This window comes from Nomascus leucogenys, chromosome 15 (genome assembly GCF_006542625.1).
Source record: "Nomascus leucogenys isolate Asia chromosome 15, Asia_NLE_v1, whole genome shotgun sequence".
Taxonomy (NCBI): Eukaryota; Metazoa; Chordata; class Mammalia; order Primates; family Hylobatidae; genus Nomascus; species Nomascus leucogenys.
Window position 1 is genome coordinate 6,739,834 of NC_044395.1, and position 15,631 is coordinate 6,755,464.

General features: G+C 40.5%; 1 long non-coding RNA gene across 1 annotated transcript in view; it reads right to left on the reverse strand.

Moving 5' to 3' along the window:
- LOC115830479 overlaps window positions 1-12,074 on the reverse strand; it is a 28,499-nt gene extending 16,425 nt beyond the window's left edge. Inside the window, exons 1-3 of the long non-coding RNA XR_004026023.1 lie at window positions 11,898-12,074; window positions 9,112-9,193; window positions 6,731-6,845 (exon numbers count right to left, since the gene is read on the reverse strand). This is a non-coding gene — a long non-coding RNA (uncharacterized LOC115830479). The remainder of the gene's footprint in view (window positions 1-6,730; window positions 6,846-9,111; window positions 9,194-11,897) is intronic.
- Window positions 12,075-15,631: the final 3,557 nt, after the last annotated feature.

A 15,631-nucleotide genomic window follows, 5' to 3' on the forward strand; every position in this document is an offset into this window, starting at 1 on the left:
AACCAGAAATACCATTTGACCCTGCAACTCCATTACTGGGTATATACCCCCCCAAAATGTAAATCATTCTATTATAAAGATACATGCACATGTATGTTATATTGCAACATTGTTCACAACAGCAAAATTATGGAATCAACCCAAATGCCCATCAATGATAGACTGGATAAAGAAAATGTGGTGGCCGGGGCTGGTGGCTCACGCCTGTAATCCCAGCACTTTGGGAGGCCAAGGTGGGTGGATCACGAGGTCAGGAGATCCAGGCCAACATGGTGAAACCCAGTCTCAACTAAAAATACGAAAAATTAGCTGGGTGTGGTGGTGCGCACCTGTAATTCCAGCTATTGTGGAGGCTGAGGCAGGAGAATCACTTGAACCTGGGAGACAGAGGTTGCAATGAGCCAAGATTGTGCCACTGGCCAGGCACGGTGGCTCACGCTTGTAATCCCAGCACTTTGGGAGGCCGAGGCAGGTGGATCACGAGGTCAGGAGATCGAGACCATCCTGGCTAACACAGTGAAACCCCGTCTCTACTAAAAATACAAAAAATTAGCTGGGCGTGGTGGCGGGCACCTGTAGTCCCAGCTACTCAGAGAGGCTGAGGCAGGAGAATGGTGTGAACCAGGGAGGCGGAGCTTGCAGTGAGCCGAGATCGCGCCACTGCACTCCAGCCTGGGTGACAGAGTGAGACTCTGTCTCAAAAAAAAAAAAAAAAAAAGATTGTGCCACTGCACTCCAGCCTGGTAATAGAGCGAGACTCCGTCTCTAAAAAAAATATACTAATAAGAAAAGAAAAGAAAAAGAAAATGTGGTACATGGTACATATGCACCATGGAATACTATGTAGTCATAAAAAGGAATGAGATCATGTCCTTTGCAGAACATGGTTGGAGCTGGAAGCCATTATCCTCAGCAAACTAACACAGGAACAGAAAACCAAACATCACTTGTTCTCACTTATAAGTGGGAGCTGAACAATGTGAACACATAGACACAGGAAGGGAACAACACACACTGGGGTCTGTCAGAGGGAGGGGGAAAAGCATCAGGAAATACAGCTTATTCATGCTGGGCTTAATACCTAGGTGATGGGGTGACAGGTGCGGCAAATCACCATTGCGCGCATTTACCCATGTAACAAACCTGCACATCCTGCACATGCACCCCATAACTTAAAATCAAAAAAAGAGAAAGAAATCACAGCCAGTTCTCATTTGTGCTGAGGGGAATTCAGCAAGGGTAACCAAGCAGAAGCCAGGGCTCCCTGCTGAAGCCACCGTGCAGGTGTTAGATGTTTGGTGATTTCCCTAGTAATGCACTGTGTGGAGAGGCTAAAAACTCCTTTCTCCTTTGAGATCCCCTTGATGCCTTATCTTTCCAAGCTAAGTCAATCCCCCATTTCCTCCGAAATGTGTGTTATATTCTGAAGTGGAAATACTCTGAATTCCAGTTGCAGCTAAGGGCTTACTTGAGCATAGAAGAGGTTAAGTCTTCGACTTAGGTCTCCTTTGTGGCTATTTGAAAAAATTCAGAGATGAGGATCTCCTTGAGCTCAGGAGATTGGTTTCCCAGGGGGACACCCAGAATCAGATTCCTGCACTGAGCAGACTTTGCGTGGCTTCCCATGACCTGCTGCTATCTAAAGAATTTTTAAATACTCAGAGAATGCCTTCTTGTTTATAGTGAAAAATAATTCAAGGTTTGAGGGATTTATTACTCAAGGCTGAAGGATAAACCTCTACATTCTTCATTTTGGACCAAGGTGGCTGTCCCTAGAGCCTCTCAGCATCCTTGTTTCTTCTGGGCCACACACTTCTTTTTTCAATACGCTTCCGAGGCAGATAAGAAGAGGTGACCTCTGTCTCTACCCACTCTTCTGAAAGGTGGAGTCCAGAGAACAAGTCTTACATTTATATGAAATTGAAATCATTCATTGTTTAAAAGGCATTTACTGAGCATCTGCTATGTGCAAAATATTGTTCTTTATGTTGTGAAAAATACAAACAATAAAAACCCAAAACAGAAAACAACCAATCAGAATACATTATCTCTTTCCTCAAGGAGACAATACAGGAGAGAGGAAAAAGATGAATAATGTTACATCTCAAGCCAAAAGCCTGGACACTACCTTGTGAATTCCAAGGGAGACATTCAAGGGTGTGGAGAAAACCCAAACATGCGAGGGCAGAATGTATACTTTATTTATCTCTGGGGTAAACAACGACATGGAGGCAAAGATATTTTGTAGGATAGTTCAGCCTGAGTCCACAGCACATGTTGTGGAGTGCTGGAAAATGAGATTGAAGGTGGAAATGGTAGACTGAGGCTATGCTGTGGCATGTTTTGATATAGAATAATACCGTCCTGCCCAAAGTCAGCATTCTTTGATTGCATGAAGAAAGTGGAATTTTATGATTAATCTGGTGCAGTTAGTAGGAAATCAGAAATAGGAAACCAACACAGCATGGTCAGTGATGATAATTTTAATACACATATTAAATGGTTAATCTTCCTAAGTCATTTATATTACATAGGGAAGACTTTATTGTCTGTATTTTACAGATGAATACATTGAAGGTCAGAGGGGTTAAATGACTTGTTAAAAGTTATGCATAAGGGCCAGGTGTGGTGGCTCACACCTGTAATCCCAGCACTTTGGGAGGCTGAGGCGGGTGGATTGCCTGAGGTCAGAAGTTCGAGGCCAGCCTGGCCAACATGGTGAAACCCCATCTCTACTAAAAATACAAAAAAAAAAAAAAATTAGCCTGGTGTGGTGGCACATGCCTGTAATCCCAGCTACTCGGGAGGCTGAGGCAGGAGAATTGCTTGAGCCCGGGAGGCGGAGGTTGCAGTGAGCTGAGTTCATGCCACTGCACTCCAGCCTGGCCTACAGAGTGAGACTCTGTCTAAAAAGAAAAAAAAAAAAAAAGTTACACATAAGATAAAAGGACCAGCCTTCACTTAGACCCAAGCTTCTTTACTCTCTGTGTGTCTCTGGTATACCAAGTCCATCTTGTTCCAGAAACAACTAATCAGACCTCTTCTAAAATGTTCTGTAAAGTTTAAGTTTTTGCAAACGTAAGGTGGCTCTTGATCTTGATCCACAGAGGTGGGAGGTGGGCATAATTATGCAAGATATCTTTGCAGAGATTTTTTAAAAGCAGAGGAAATATAGGCTGACTTTCTAAATTCCACCTTTTTATTTTTTAGGCAAGGTCTAATTCTGTCGCCGAGGCTGGAGTGCAATTATATAGCTCTCTGTAGCCTTAACCTCCTAGGCTCAAGTTATCCTCCCACCTCAGCCTCCCAAGTTGCTGGGACTACAGGCTTGCGCCACTATGCTGGCTAACGTTTGCATTTTTTGTAGAGATGAGGCCTTACCTGGGCTGCTCTCTTATTCCTGGACTCAAATGATCCTCCTGCCTTGGCCTCCCAAAGTGCTGGGATTACAGGTGTGAGCCACTGTTCCCAGCCTAAATTCCACTTCTTGAACAGTCCTGTCCATTTCAGTGTCTTGTGATGAAGAGATTTTATTTGAAGGCTAGTGAAAATATAGCGAAATTCATTCAGTGCTGAGATACTTCCTGCTAGTGAGTAATTTATAAAGGCAAGTTATTTTTCTTAGGCCAATAGGGTGTGATTGAACAATTATTATAAAACTTCTGTGTTCATAGGTCCAAGGCTACAGCTTTTCTTATTGCTAGAGGTGGGATGTCACATCATTGTAACTTGGCAACTGATAAGTTTATCAAGTTCTATTCAACATAACTTTTTTTTTTTCTGGCTTCATTTATGATGCAAGGGACCCTTGGGACTCCAGGAGGAAAAAGACTTTCTATCTAGAGAAAAATTTAGCTTATTTACAGTCAGTTCTATCTGGGGTTTTAGGAGAAACATCCAGAGTTGCCATGATTTGCCTCTTCCAATACTTCCTGGTTGTAAAACTTTCTTTTTAAATAATCTCTTCTACTCTTCCTCTTCTCACCCTACACTGTGCCCACCATTACAGATATACGGATATAAACTCAAGGCGCACATGAAGCTGCTGAGACAGGGAGAGAATTCTATTCATTTGGCAGAAGTGGATTAAGGAAGAGACAGGTGCAGTCAGTTCCTATGACACTCAGCAGAGGCTTGTTTTCTGGTTTTCAATTTCCCTTTCCTTCTTGTTTTTTTCTTGGCTCCTTTCCTGCCTCACCAAAATTATTTTCTTTTCACACCATTTTGGATATTGTTCCCTCCCTGTATTCTGGTATATTCCTAGATCAAGTCATCGGCTAAGAAAATGTCTTGTAAGTCATTTTCTCCTTATTGTGAATTCCAGGGACTGAAAGATCAACATGGAAAGATTCCAGACACCAGGAAGACAGTGTCCCTACTTTTAATTCATTATTGATTAACTTGTTCATTGAAGACCTGAATTCTGACAGGAAAAAATTATTCTTCTCTAATAACTATTTTCAGACATGTTCTTTTGTATCTTCCTTTCCTACTTCTCATCACAGCTCAAGCATATGTCATAGATTTGTGATCACATTCTGGGATTGCTAAATCCATTGAAACCTCAAATCTCGTATGCAATACTATTTATCTGCTGTATCCAAATTCAGATTTAACTCATTGCTCAGGGATCGTGTGTGTGCGTGTGTGTGTGTGTGTGTGTGTGTAGGGAGGGAGTGTTTAATTTTCCATGATTCCTTTACTTCCTCTCTCTGCTACTTCCGACTTCCCAGAGAGAAGGAAGGGAAATGGATGAAGGTTTGGAGACAGGTGCATAGAAGCTGTGCTGGCTACTGCTGCACTCTCTCCTTTACAATGGCAGCTACTCCAGACAGTCTCCTGCCTTAGGAATGCACCATAAAAGAAGCAGTTATTGGTTTCCATTCTAGCCTATAACCTTTAAACCCCAGTGCATGCTTGTCATACCTGGGTGAAATTTCTCAGCTCAGCAGCAGTGCTGATTTAAGCGTAAGTGATTCTGCAGCTCCGCTTCATTAGGCTGGTGAATAAGTTGCCAATCTTCTTGAGGCACTTCAACTCCATCTCTGTGGAGACCCTCTTGAAAAATCCCCCCAATGGGAAGGAGAGGAGAAAGGCCAGAGCATTTCTCTCATGCTCTTCCTACTCTAACAACTCTCATTTATGAATTCCTTTTAGATTTCTGGCCTTTGCTTTGTAGAAGCTGGTTGCTTCTCCAGAAGTTACCTGGCTTGAGGGGCACAGGACTAATCCTACTATTTTTTATTAAGCCCTAGAAGGTATTTGTTGTAATTCCAAGATACTATCTTTAGGAGAAAGGGGCAATTATCTATTGCCCCTTAATTTGGGGCTGAGAGAAAAGGAAAATTCTATTTAGTATTCTGTTTACCATTCTTGTATTCTCAGACCCAATATAATGTATGGCATATAGTAGAGGTCTATTCAATATTTATTTAATGAAGGAATGGATAAATGAATGAATAAAAGAAAGATCAAATAGTTAAAACGGAAGAAAAAGGAAAATCATTCTGGTTCAATGGTCCTAAAATTATATTAATGGCAATCTTATTAGTTATCTATTGTTGCCTAATAAATTTCTCCAAAACTGAGCAATTTAAAGTAACATTTATTATCTTAGAATTTGTAAAAGACAGGAATTTAGGAGGAGCTTAGCTGAATTGTTTGGATCATGTTCTCTCATGAAACTGTGGGCAAGATGTTGGCCAGAGCTGCAGGCGTCTGAAACCTTGACCGGACTGGAGAATCCATATCAAAGATGGTGCACTCACAGAGCTGGTGTCTCCACCACATGGCTTCTCCATAGAGCTACACACAGTGTGGCAGCTGGCTTTCCTCAGAGCCATAGTCAGAGAGAGACAGAGACTATACCGGAAGCTGCAATGTCTTTTATAACCTAGTGTTGGAAGAGACATAATTGCCATTTCTGACATAGTCTATATTTCACACAGGCCAACTCCAGTATAATGTGCAAGGTGACTACACAAGAGTGTGAATAGCAAGAGGCAAGAATCACTGAGGCTCATCTTGGAGGCTGACTGTACCACAGCAGACTATTCATATGTCTTAACCCTTTGAATGCTCATAAATTCAACAACACAGAAAAAACAGACCAATTCCCTGAAAACCACCAGCCACCCAAACTCACCCAAGATGAGTTTGCCAATCTGAACATTTCTATAACCATTAAGGAAATTCAATTTGTAATTAAGATGTCCTGAAGAAGAAATGTCCAGGTCCAGGTGGTTTCACAGGAGAGTGCTACCAAACTTTTAAGAAGGATTGACACCAATTTTAGATAATATTTTTCATCTCATTTTTCGAGACTAGAATTACTCTGATACCAAAAACTGAAAAGAAAATACAATTTAAAAAAATAAAGAAAACTATAGACAATTATAACTTATAACAAAAATCCTCCACAAAATATTAGCAAATCAACTACAGCAATGTATAAAATGAATTATACACCATGACTAAGCAGGATTTATTCCAACTATGTGGGGCCAATCTAACATTCAAAATCGATCAGTATAATCCGCCATATCAACATGTTAAAGAAGAAAAATCACATGATCGTATAAATCAATATAGAGCAAAGCATTTGACAAAATTCAACATCCATTCATGATTGAAAAAAATAACTCAGAAAAATAGGAATAGAAGGGAACTTCTTCAACTTACTAATGAGCATCTACAAAAACCCTTTATCTAACATCATACCTATCCTTACCCAACGTTCCTTGAGACACCTTATCTTTTTCCACCAGATACTGAAGTCTGTGTATTTAGTTCCCTTCTCATGTCTCTCAAATTCCAGTTAGGAAAAAGAAGGATGGATTCTGATTCTGTTTGGATTGATGAAGAAGAAAAGGAAAAGAAAATGGTTATCTTCAGAAGTTATCTGATTTCCTACTAAATTCCTAAACTCAAACATAGTTCACCAACATTGCTATTAATTTCCTTCCAATGATGCGTATCTAGTTTGCATAAAAACGTATTATCCATTTATTAACATGGCTTTTGCCTTTTTTATTGTGAAGGAATCACCAAGATTTAGTTATTCTAAAAGTGTAGATACCTATGTCTTGGCCTTAAATTCATTTTAAGGCTTTATTACATTGACTAAAAATGCCTTTATCTGAGTTTTTTAGATAAATGGCACAATGCCAAAACTTCATCTGGCGTGTTACGTATAGATTCAACTCAATAAACATCTGACATTAATACTCCATTGTTTTTATTTTTAGAGCATAGTGGGGATTAGGGAGACAGTGAAAGCAATTTATAGTGCCACCTGAGGTATGGTGAAGAAAGCAGGGAGCTGTTCACAGATATTTTAGAGATCATATGTGAAACTAGGATTGGATTTATAGAAATGATAGATTATCATACATGTCTTTACAGAGCAGAGAGACGGTCAATGGATGGAACTATCAGGTTGATAGACACAGGCCATCTTGTGAAAGATCTTTCCAATAATGGGCTATTTAGAACTGAGAATCCACTGATTTTTGAAGTAGTAATCTACCCATCATAAGGAATATTCTACTAAAAATTTCAACATTAAGGGAGAAGATATTGTGGCATTGAGTGAAAAGTAGAGCGACATAATCTTGAAGGCCCATGCAGCTCTAAGATTCTACATGTTTATGCCCATTGATTTAAAAGATTCTGTAAATTTTTTAACATTCAAAAATGTGCATAAATGTAGACTTGTGAACAAGTTCCTATTAAAACATTCCTATACACAATGCCATTGGAAACAAAGTCATCCGCTCAATCACCAAATAGTTTGGGCGTCTTTAACTAAATAAACTGAAAACGATGCATGAAGAAAAGATTGACATGGACTGGCAGAAATGTAAAATCTATTACAAACTCTGACAAATTTCAGAGCATTAACTCTATTTTGCAGAATCCCTAATGTTTTACTGAAAAGGGAATATTCTTTGACTCAACACTATACTAGTTGTTATGGTTAGTCTTCTGAGTTAACTCAGCTAAAAAGCAGGTTATTTAATCAAACGCTAGTCTGGGTGTTACTGTGAAGTATTTTGCTGATGCAGTTGTCTTTAAGTAAAAGGTATTACCCATGATAATGTGGATGAATGTCATCCAATCAATTGAAAGCTGAACTGCACAGTAAGTTGAACCATTCGTCTGTTGAAGGACAGCCTAAGGGCTATCCTGGAGGAGGAATTCTGTCTCAAGGCCCTAGCATCAAATCTGTAGCATCAAATCCTACCTGAGTTTCCACACTGTGAGCCTGACATATGGGTTTCAGACCTGACAGTCCTCACAACTGTGGGATGAGGCAACTACTCAAACAATCAATCAATCAAACAAAGGTGGATTTACATATTCTCTTGGTTCTTTTTCTATGGAGGATCCTGACTGATACACTAGTTCTCTTATGTCCACTACTGAAATGCCTGCCTTAGGGAGAAGATGTTGTAATTTGATTGGTATATTCCAGAGTGTACTGAAGTCAAAATTATGATTGCATTAAAATGGTATAGCTCTCTTTACCTCCATTTATATTTCTTTTGTGCCATACCTTCATTTATGCAAGCATTTTTTGCATTAATTCATCTTTATATGAGCCAAATGATTGTAGTCATTTGTGGTGGCCTAATTCAAGAATTTAATAAGATTGCTCACCATCAGACGTAGAAAAGATCTTAGCAATCAACCAGGCCAAACTCTCACTGAATAGACACGGAAGAAAGATAGCAAAATGATGGCTGTTGCTAGTACTGGGCTAAGCAGCCATGTTTCACACACACAATTTTATCATTCTACTCTGCCTTCCTCTTCCTCCTGCCAGTAGTCTCATCTCTCCCTAAGAAAATGAAAACTGATTTTGCTACCATAGGGTAAACCAAACTAGCGTCTAGAATGAGGACAGATGATTACGGATGGAGTATACAAAATCATGAGGAACAGAAGTTGCTACGTTCTATTCTGGATTCCTACTATGAACAAAGGCATTCAAGTCTCCAAAATTAGGGCGACTAGCCACATCCTTTGGTTTCTGGAGCCCTCTAGGAACTCTGGCACAATCAAAGCTAATACATTACACTTGAATTCACATACAGTTAAAATATGTACCTTTCTCTGTCCAAATATAAGGCATCCAAGAAAGAAAAAGATCTTTTGCTCCCAACAGCAACTGGTAGAATTTGTTTCCTCTCTAAATATAGTTTCATTTTTGAAATAAAACCAAGAGATTAACAAACAGATTATGATATTTGTACAGAGAAAGTGAAATGCAGCATCTTAGATTTGATGCTGAAGTGGGACATCAGCTTTCTTCTTGGAAGTACGACTCCTTATTGTATATGGTTGTGAATACTCTTCCAGCTGGCATTTTATACCCTGATGTTAAATACTCCTTTTTTGGGGGGGAGCATGAATTTGGGTTATGACGCAAATAAAATAGTTGTTCTTAATGCCTAGAAACAGATTGAAATACAGTGTTATAGATCTTACAACATTTTCCTACAGAGGTTAAAAATATTCAGATTCCTGAGTTTTACTCACATGAAATTTTGTGCTTATGCCTTTTTCTCAATTTTGCACATATAATCTAAAGAATAAATGAATGACTCTAAATTAATGACTCTAAAAGGTTTATAGACATAGTACGTCATTGGATCTTGATGTTAACCCTATGATGCACATTAGGCTTATAAAACTAAAGCTACAGTAGAGAGTTTTGTGATTTCCCAACATCAATTAACTAGTGATCAGCAGCGTAGGATCTTAAATCTATGTTTCTTGTCTCTAAATGTCATGTCTTTTGATTAAGATTTTTGGCCATATAGATTACGAAAAAGAAAAGTTAAACAGTGGAACCACTCTATTTCTTATTTATGGTTTGAGAAAGATCGGCTCTCCTGAATTTAATTCTCAGTGTCTAAATTTAATATCAAGATCTCTAATAAAGTTTTATTTTTATATCTGTGGAATGCATGTCTGCCATAAATGTTGAGCAATTTCCACACTGTTGTAAGTAATGAATGTGAAATTCAAGTGCTTCTGTGATTTATGCCAGGTTGTTGGCATTCAACCATGACTCACAATTCCAAGCCAGCAGTTCTAAATCTCTCCAGTCCCACCTTTCAGTTGGGGAGTTCCCAGGGTTAATGGTCTTTGGAGCCAATATGCTCCCTGAGTTAACTTTGAAGGTGATTCATTGCTCTGGTATGAAGTTTGAGGAACAGCCAGTTTAGGTGGATTCCATTCAGCACCCAGTTCAACAGACAACACAAGACTGATTCAAACCCTGGCTCTCCCACTTACATAAATGTTACAAAATCAACAAAGGTTTACTTTACAATAATTTGATTTGCATTTTTAATGCAGTCACCAGTTATCTACATTGGACAATGTGGGAAAGAAAAGTTGACTTGCTTATTCCTGTTGGCTTATGCTGGCATGAGGGTTAATCTTTGCCCAGAAAGTGTACACCTCACAGCTGAGTCAGTCTATCTGTCTAGAACACTCCTCAACATTATGCTGTTACTCGTCTGAAGAAGTCTGTTTTTCATCCTCTATTGTGATGAATGCCCATATTTTTACTCAAACTTGAGCCTTTTTTCAACCAGTAAAAATAAACCTTCTTGTCCTAAATAAAAAAGACCACCTCAAAAGTTGGTTCAAAAGACATCTTGGAAATCAAGTAGCACTTATGCAGCATGATTTGCTTGTATTACTGTAAGTGACAATGACTCAAAATCATATGGATTAAATTTTCTTACAAATAAATACAGGCTCACTAATATAGAGTTTGGTTTGTATTTTGCCAATACTACAGCAACTTAATAAGGATTTGTAGCCTTTCTTGAACCAGAAGGATCTGCTGTTCAACAGTAGAAAGTAAAATGGATCACAAATATGTAATGTTCCAATAGATATCAAGGCATTCTAAAGACTTTTTTAAAATTAGGCTAGCTGTTGATTTTGGTTATAGTTAAAAATTTGCAAATGCTGTAATTTTTAAGTTAACATAAACAAATACTATTGTGGTTAATTAAAACATTTCTTTTTTCATTAAAAGGCATTGCCAGTAAAGAAACTAGGGACAAATATTTAAGATGAAAAGGGACAGAGAGAAATTCACTGACAAAGCAAAACAAGAATTGAAAATTTCTTCTTCCAAGCTCCTTACTCAATCTGTTTTTGCCTTCCAACTTCATCTAGTGATTAAAGATAACATAATATTAAGAGTAAAACATAAGATGAAAATAGTACTAAATGCAATAATGCAACCTTAACTAAATGTAAAAAAGTAACTTAATATCCATGCTTAGAAATGGATTACTTAATGATTCAATAGTTGGACTCGTCCAGCTAAAATATATGCAAAATATGGTTCTAAACTGGAGAAATTATTATCTGAAGATAATTGATAAGATCCTCCTTTTTTCAGCCATGTCCCAGTTATATGCAAATAACTATAGGTTATAGTGAATAATTCAACTTCATCTGAATAATGCTGAACAAAACTCTAGAGAGGAATTGTAAAAAACAAATGTTTTTATTTTTATAATTTTGACTCAAAGCCAAGTCTTACAGGATTTTGCTTGGAATTATATTCTGTTATTTGCAAGCAAAGAGTTCCCTAGGCTTTTAGGTTGGCAGAGCTAGTGAAATACTGTTCATCTGAGGCTGTTGAATCTTAGCATTCTAAAAAGTTCCAGTCTACTACTGCTGCTGAACTTAACCTCAGGTGAGCCACACCACTGAGGCATGAGGTTCACTATTCTTTCCAGTGTACGAAGTGAAAGTTCCTTCTGCCTGTGGTTTGACGAACACACTCAGACAGAATCAACCTGAGTAAGGCCAGTCCTTTAGCTTTTCATTGCTTTACCAATTATTACTTTAGTGCTTACTAGGTATTCAGGTACAGTGTGAGGTCCAAGCAATAGTTTTAGTTCCAGGGAACTCAAAGTCTGGTAGTGCAGAGAAATGTTGAAATAAATAATTATGGTCAAATATGAATCTATAATAGAAGTAGACATAGAGTGCTGTGGTCTCTCAGAATTCAGAATGACCAGTTACTTGAGGTTGGAGTTGGGGCGAGGCTGTATCAATTGTCTAGTACTGTGTAACAAATCATTCCAAAAAAGAACCTTCAAACAAAAGGTATTGTTCATGATTTTGCTCTGGGATCTGGGCTCAGCCACACAGCTCTTCTGTTGGCATCTCTTGGGATTACTCATGGTGTTTTGGCTGCAGCCAGAGGATCCAAGAAAGTTTCCTTCACATACTTGGCAGTAACATGGAATTTGCAGCTGAGTGTCTTGGCTCTCCTCCATGTGGCTTTTCCAGCATATTGACCCAGGTTTTTAATATGGGGGCAGCAGCTTTCCAAGAGAGTGAGAACAAAAACTGCAAGGCCTCTTGAGTGAGACTGGACAGTCACACAGTGCCACCTCTGCTGCACATTCAACTGGTGAGAACAATTAACTGGGCCATTCCAGAATCAAGAATGGGGAAAACTGCCTCCACCTCCTAATGCCAGGAGCTGCAAAGAAGTGGCCATTCTAAATCACAGCGGTTAGTTAGGGAATATGTCAAAGCAAGCACTTTTGAACTGGGCCCTAAAAGATTTGTATGTGTTCTCAATGCTTAAATGTGTGTGTGTGTGTGTGTGTGTGTGTGTGTGCTGGGACAGGGATATTCCAGGAATGGCAGAGGAAACATTCCAAACTTAGTGATTAGCAGGAACAATGGGTGGTGCAATATTTGTGAAACTGCAAGTAAATGTACATGGATGAATATAGAATGCATCATATCCTCTGGGGTAGGGGTAACCTTAAGAAGAATGATGGTAAAAGGAGTAAGAAAAAAAAATGGGTCTAGAGAGGCAGATTGGGCAAATATTGTGAAAGAGTTTATGTGAATGACTCAGTGATTTGGAATTTATCCTGTAGGCACTGGGCAACCAGGAATCATTTTCACAAGTTTCAGGACTTTCAGGGAAGTCACTGACTAAATATTTGTCACATAAATAAAACCAAGTTAGTGGCAGAATTTGATTTGCCATCCTTGAAAAACACTGGATAAGATTAAGAAGACCTTAAAATCCTCCAGCTGACTTCTGTGTCTTGTTCAGTCTGGGTCCCTGAACTACCAGTAGTAGCCCTCAATCTAATGGTGGTTTCCAATGTGTTTCAAGTGACAGTCTAACTAGGGAAGGATGACGACTAGAAAAAGATCTCGAACAGGATACTTGGTTTTACACAACTGGTGTGCTTATTTGGAGTAGGTCTGGAGGTCTGCTCAAGATTAACAGTGGGGGTGCCAAGAAACAACATGTTGACACCAAGACTGAGGAGCCCTCTTCTCCCAAGCTGCTCACCCCTATGGTAATGTAGGTCAACAGTTGAAAGTTAACATTGATGTTGATTATTGAATAAGAGAAACTTTTCCTTAGCTTAAGTAAAACCTTTCAAAGTAATTATAGACTCAGAGTGTTGTGCAAAAGAGTACCTACGAATGCCTGCACCATTCACCCAGCTTCTCCCAAGCATGGCATCTTATTATAATGGTAGTACAACATCAAACAACGAAATTGACATTGGTACATTGCTGTTAACTGGACTATAGATCTTATTTAGTTTTCAATACTTTTACATGTATTCATGCATGTGTGTATGTATGTAGTTCTATGCAATTTTGTCCCATATACAGATTCATATAATCATTATCACAATCAAAATATAGAATTCTTCTATCACCACAGAATAACTCCTGCATGCTGCCCCTTTATGTTTGTACCTCCTGTATTTGTTTGTGTTTCTATAAAGGAATGTCTCAGGCTTGTTAATTCAAAAAGAAAAGAGGTTTATTTAGCTCATAATTTTGCAGGTTGCACGAGAAGCATGGTGCCAGCATCTGCTTCATGTGAGGGACTCAGGCTGCTTCCACTTATGGCAGAAGGGCAAGGGGAACTGGCATGTGCAGATTATATGGCAAGAGAAAAATCAAAAGAGAGGAAGAGTGTGCCCGGCTCTTCTTAACAACCAGCTCTTGAGCAAACTCTTTCAGGAAATAAGAGTGAGAACTCACTCATTATTGCAAGGATAGCATCAATCCATTCATGACTGATTCATCCCCAAGAACAAACACCTCCAATTAGGCCCTACCTCCAACACTAGGGATCAGATTTCAACATGAGACCTAGTGGGGCCAAACAAACCATATCTAAACCCTAGCACCCCCATTCCTCGGAGTTTGATTTCATAAATGTGATGGTGTCGGAATGATTGTATTGGAGAAGTATGCCTTAAGACACTAGAATCTGTTTTCTGGGAGCTTTATGGATTAAATATTGAGAGGTGACAGCATGCTGGCAGGCCTCACAGCCCTTGCTCACTCTCGGTGCCTCCTCTGCCTGGGCTTCCACTTTGGTGGCACTTGAGGAGCCCTTCAGCCCACCGCTGCACTGTGGGAGCCCCTTTCTGGGCTGGCCAAGGCCAGAGCTGGCTCCCTCAGTTTGCAGGGAGGTGTGGAGAGAGAGGTGCCAGCAGGAACTGGGGCTGCGTGTGGCGCTTGTGAGCCAGCTGGAGTTCTGGGTGGGCATGGGCTTGGCGGGCCCTGCACTTGGAGCAGCCGGCCGGCCCTGCCAGCCCCAGGCAATGAGGGTCTTAGCACCTGGGCCAGTGGCTGCGGAGGGTGTACTGAGTCCCACAGCAGTGCCAGCCCACCAGCGCTTCGCTCAATTTCTTGCCCGGCCTTAGCTGCCTTCCTGCGGGGCAGGGCTCGGGACCTGCAGCCCGCCATGGCTGAGCCTCCCACCCTCTCCATGGGCTCCTGTGTGGCCTGAGCCTCCCGGATGAGCGCTGCCCCCTGCTCCAAGGTGCCCAGTCCCATCGACCACCCAAGGGCTGAGGAGTGTGGGTGCACGGCCTGGGACTGGCAGGCAGCTCCACCTGCAGCCCCAGTGCAGGATCCACTGGGTGAAGCCAGCTGGGCTCCTGAGTCTGGTGGGGACGTGGAGAACCTTTATGTCTAGCTCAGGGATTGTAAATACACCAATCGGCACTCTGTATCTAGCTCAAGGTTTGTAATTACACCAATCAGCACCCTGTGTCTAGCTCAGGGTTTGTGAATGCACCAATCAACACTCTGTATCTAGCTACTCTGGTGGGGCCTTGGAGAACCTTTAGGTCTAGCTCAGGGATTGTAAATATACCAATCAGCACTCTGTATCTAGCTAATCTGGTGGGGACGTGGAGAACCTTTGCGTCTAGCTCAGGGATTGTAAACGCACCAATCAGCGCCGTGTCAAAACAGACCACTGGCTTTACCAATCAGCAGGATGTGGGTGGGGCCAGATAAGAGAATAAAAGCAGGCTGCCCGAGCCAGCAGTGGCAACCCACTCGGGTCCCCTTCCACACTGTGGAAGCTTTGTTCTTTTGCTGTTTGCAATAAATCTTGCTACCGCTCACTCTTTGGGTCCACACTGCCTTTATGAGCTGTAACACTCACCGTGAAGGTCTGCAGTTTCACTCCTGAGCCAGAGAGACCAACAACCCACCAGAAGGAAGAAACTCCGAACACATCCGAACATCAGTAGGAACAAACTCCAGACATGCCGCCTTTAAGAACTGTAACACT